The following is a 5578-nucleotide window of genomic DNA, read 5'->3' as shown; positions in this document are numbered from 1 at the left end:
CCAGCCGTTGCGGCGTTGCCGGTGTTGTAGTGGGTCGTGTGTGAAGGGTGCAGGGGCGGATTGGCCTATCGGGAAATCGGGAAACTTCCCGATGGGCCGGTATAATTTTTATAATATAATTACAATTATATTTTTATAAATTAAGCGTAAAATATATTAAAAAAATCAAATACCTACGAAGGTATTATTTTTAATATCTTAAACTATTTCAATTCGTACCTAGTAGGAATTTTGGTATTTACACTATTTTCCCTCCAATTCATGCTAATGTATTATTTAGAAATCTGTGGTATTGGTATTTTAGTATTTATATTTTATACTCTATGGTAGAATTCAGTTAGTTGCGTGATAACATCGATAACCTTGTCGTTATTTGTATGTATTTTGATTTTAAACTTTTTTACACAAACGAGTTACCAAGTATTTACAACGTGTGTTTAGTGTAAAAATTCGATTGAACTGTGCAATTCAAATTATGTGTGACGCTGGTAAAAAACAAAAAAAGGGTGGCTTCTTGTAGATATTTTTTTTTTTTTGATTAAGGTAGACACATTTATGAGGAATCTTGTATTACATTTTAAAATCTTAGATTTAAAAGGAAAATATTTAATGAATTTCTAACTCAAAATAATTTGCAAACTTTCGTCATTTTTACGAATTTTGTCAATATTTGAACTTTAAATGCTTATAAAAAAAATTGTGACTATGGATTTTAATTTTTTTTCGTTTGCCTTTGAAAAAATATACTAGGAGCCTTCTATTAAACTTTCAAGCTTTTTTAACCAAGAAATAAAATTTTATTCATATTTATAAAAAAAAATACTAAAAAAATGAACACTGAAAATGTGCCTTAAATAGCTCAAAATAAGTCAAAATATATGGGAAATGTTATGATGTATAGAAAATGCTATAATATAAACTAAGGATCAAAATTTCCGAAAAAAAAAAGGTTTTCCGAAAAAAAAACGGGTTTTTTCCCGTTTTTTTTGGGAAAATTAGGAAAATTAGATTTCATTTAAAATTTTCGGAAAAAGTGGTTTTGACGAAAAAACTGGTATTTTCCTGAAAAATTGAAAAATCGCATAAAAAAATTGATTTTTTTTCTAAAGAACCAAAAAATTAATGAAACAGTCTAATAAATAATGATAGTTGACAATCATATATATATACCATACCTAACTTAAAGTCTATAGTAGATAAATCTAGAGAATTCTATACTTGATTTATAAATAATTATAATTTGTAATATTAACTATTAAAGTACTAACTATTAAGTATTTACTATGTAGTTATTTATTATAAATTATTAATATTATTTAATATTTGCCAACTCACTAAGTTTAAAAAGCAGGTAAGTGGATGTCGCTCTGCTGTACAGTAGATTACAAGTGGGTCATTGTATAATATTTGTATTAGATTTGAATTCAATGATATAATATCACCGTATAAGAAAAACGATTCTGAGCGGAGATGGTTTGTCAGTCTGGATATTTTATATTTTGTTATTATTTATTTTATCATGTAAGTTGAATTAATATTAAAATATGATAATTTTTATTCGTTTCTATGGTGATAAACAAAGCGTTACAAATTAAAATCCCATTTTTAGCGTTTTTTTGTAATTTTCCGGTGGTTATTCCCGTGGCTTTAAATAACTATTAAGAAAATCGAAAAATGACCTCTCTAAAGTACCATCTTGATCCAATTTGCTAAAAGATCAGGTACTATATGTTGAAATCGAAACACTCCTTCTGGAAGAAATTTTGTATACAGGATATAAAAAGAAAAAGAAAAATAAAAAATTAAAATAAACACCATTGTAAAAACAATAGTTCCCTCACTCCGCTCAGAATCTAAAATATAAAAACTATCAAATAGTTACTGTAATATAATTTATAAACCAGTTCAGCCAGTTACTATAATACCTTATATTAGTTATTACAAATATAAATTGACAATGAGTATACACTTTTAACATTTAAAAATACAGGTGATTTATTACACTCTCCTACATAAATAACAATTTGATATGTATCTACGTTATTTTTAGAACAAATATTGAAATATCCATATATTTTTAATAGATTAATTTTAATTTTTAATACAATAATGCATTATTGGCAAATGTGAAATGACAATGACAGGTTTCCTAATCAATTTTTTAAAATGTTTTTTTTTTTTTACACATATTATTTTAATTTTTAAGCATAAATGCAATTTTTTAATTTTCCACAAATTCAGTTTTTTTTTTAATTTTCCGGAAATTTTCAGGCATCCCTAATATAAACATTCAGTCAAAATTTCATGTTCCTACGGTCATTTGTTTTAGAGTTGCACCAAAAACCAAAATCGATTTTCTCGTAAACAGATTTTGCGTAAAAATGTCCGTTTTTCCTTAATTTTTCTTGCGTTTTTCACGGCGCTTTTGAAAACTTCTAGGAAATTTTTACTTTTGACCTCCCCAAGTACCAACTAGATTAACTTTCCTATCAGAAAAAAGAATCTAGTTTAAGAAAATCTAAGTATTTTTACTGTCCTAAAAGGTGATGACAGACACGAAAATAAAAAATTCTAATTTAATAAAATAAAAAACAACACAAATTAATTGTAAATTCAATACATTCATCACTCCGTTCAGAATCTAAAATATAATAAGATTAAACTTCAAGTTGGAGTTAGAACAGTCTGAACAAGTTAACCTTATCTGACTAACCCAAAAATGTTCTAGCTTTAATTATAGGTACCTATTGTATATTTTACTAATTTAGGGATGAAACTAAACGAATTTTAAAATTTGAGTAAAATTAAGACCATTTGGGGGGGAGGGTATATTTGCAGTGCCGGTTAAGGGCCAGTTTGATCCATATTTCCCGGGCCGAAAAAATTCGCCAATCCGCCCCTGGCGAGGGTGGTTGTGGTAGACACCTGTCCGCGGGCACGTTTTCCGGCTGTGTTCAGTGGACGTGGCCCTGGTGGTGTCTAGTCCTGTTGGGGCGACGTGGGGGGGCTGAAGTACATGAGGCTGACCTCCATGTCCTCGGTGTCAGCCATGCCTGGGGCCGTCTCTCCTAACAGTTCCGTCTTCTCTTCCGGGGATATTTCCATATCCACGGTTTGGGAGGTGGCGGCTGTTAGTTGTTCCGTGGTTCCGGTTGTTCCGGTAGTGATTGTCACTTCCGGCACCGTAACCACGGCGAGGTCTGAGGTCGCAGGCCCTGGCTGTGACGGGGCTGGTGTTGGTACCTGGTTCGGATTTACGGGTGATGCTGGTTTTTCCAGGCGGTGTTGTTGGGACGTCATCTTCGCCTTGTGGTCCCGCATCCGCTGCTGGTTCCGGCGTTGGCGGGCGTTCAGTTTGGCTGGTGGTGTTGGCGTCACGATTGCCGTGTGTGATTGTGGGGTAATTAGCTGTGTTGGCTGGGTCCGTCGTGGCGAACAGATTGTCGGCCGGTGGGCTAGTAGCTGTGGTGAGTGGTGAAGTGGGTACTCCTACTAGTCGTTCCTCGAGGTGTTCCTCATCTACCGGGGGCACTGCGGTTGGATTGCGGGAGAGCATGTCCGGCGCCTCGTTCTGAACGCCGGGTACATGCGTGGTTTTGTAGTCCACGTTAGCCAGCTGTAGTGCCCACCTGGTTAACTTAGAATTTGTATTTTGGCTTGGTGGAGCCATGCGAGTGCTGTTGAATTCAAACAGCGGTTGCGCGGGACCGCGTCAATATGGAAAATACCATTTTGATTGAGATAGTTAGAGCCAGAAACTGTGTAGGTATATGATTCAAGTCACAAAAAATATAATGACTATTCTTATAAGGAATCATGGAAGGAATTATGGAATGAAATCTGACATTAAATGAATCAACCAAGTAAGTAAGACTCCTACTACTACGGTTACTTAACTTTTATTTTAAAATGAGATTCTTGTTAACACGTATTTATTACAAGTAGGTACTATTATAAAAATTAGGTAGGTAAGTGGGTGTCGCTCTGCTGCTGTACAGTAAGTTATTAGTGGGTCACTGTAATGGATGGTGTTAAATTTTAATTCTTTGATATGATATCATCATTGCATACCTAAAAACCTAAAAACAATTCTAAGCTGAGAAGATTTGTAAGCTTTTGATATTTTATATTATTTGCATATTGCTATCTGAGCGCACGGCAGTGCGCCAGGCTAAGTTACAGCAATGCCAGTGTATCTTTACACGAACCAATTCACCCTTTTTTTCTAACCCATATATCTCTGTTTTCTCTTAAGATAAACTTTTGAAATTTAAAACACAGATTAACCTCTAGTAGCTTAGGACGCTGTAAGAAAATGAACCCTTAATATTGTGCCATTTCAAAATGGCAGGATTTCAAAATTTGCAATATTGTTACTCACTCACTCACTCACTCACTCACTCACTGAGCATCAAAATTATAAGGCTCTTCCCGTATAGGTAGAAACGTGAAATTTGGCACAAAGGTAGATTTTACAGTGTAACTAAAGGGAAAAATCTAAAAATTGAATTTTTTCAAAATGAATGGCTCTCCAGAGTGTGTATTTCTAAACGTATGAAGTGGCGCGCTTAGCACGTATAAACGTTTACTTTCAAACAGCGTTACAATATGGTAATAAGAAATTGTTTGTAGTTGACTTGGTATATATATATATATATATATTTATAAAACATAATCATGCTTTCGTACATTTATTTTATTCAAATACAAAATATAATATACTCATACAAATACAGAATATTTTAATAATATTCGTCGGTTTGCGAACGATAATTTTACGTGATAACGTCACAAAAAACATTGATGACAAATTGTATAATGCATACTCTTATGAATTTAATGGAATTATTAGTTACCGAAATAGCCACGATCGTATCATCATCGCGACGTATCGTGTTGGTGTGTACTATTGAGCAAGTCATATTAACTTAGGATAAATTTATCGCATGGCTTAATGTATGACTTAGAACGAATTCCGACCAAGTTCGAAGTCATCAGCCGAGCTTATGTCCACCGACATCAATTCCCAATTTGTTTAGCTTGTGCTATTACCATCCATAAGAGTCAGGGATTAAATTTACCAAATGCTTTGTTAGATGTTGGTAACTCAACTTTCTCATGTGGTCAAGCGTACGTGGCCCTCTCCAGGGTGACGAGCCTCCAGGGAGTTCCCTTAATAAATTTCGATCCCTATCAGGTGAAAGCCAAGAATAGTGCCATTGTTGAATATAATCATCTAAGAACTTTGTATAGGCCAGGCTTAAAAGACATTCAATCTAAAAAGTCTCGACGACGAAAAATAAAAGACCGTACTTGGGTATCTTTGCCTGGTATTGACAACGCTCAAAAGTACAATTTCTCAGCTCTTCGACAGAAACCCAAACGGTCTTACAAGAGAAAATCTACGACGTATAAAAAAATAAATTTAAAAAAAAATAAAAAAATAAATAAAAAATAAGTTTTAAAAATAAAAAATAAAAAAATAAAAAATAAATAAATAATAACAACATGTCGTCCACGACGCTGAAGCCCGCAAAAATAAATGATATCCCCAACAAAAACATAACAGTGAAAAAAG

Source organism: Acyrthosiphon pisum, chromosome X (assembly GCF_005508785.2).
Source record: "Acyrthosiphon pisum isolate AL4f chromosome X, pea_aphid_22Mar2018_4r6ur, whole genome shotgun sequence".
Lineage (NCBI taxonomy): Eukaryota > Metazoa > Arthropoda > Insecta > Hemiptera > Aphididae > Acyrthosiphon > Acyrthosiphon pisum.
The sequence above is the reverse complement of the archived record's forward strand: the minus strand, read 5'-3'. Positions refer to the sequence as shown.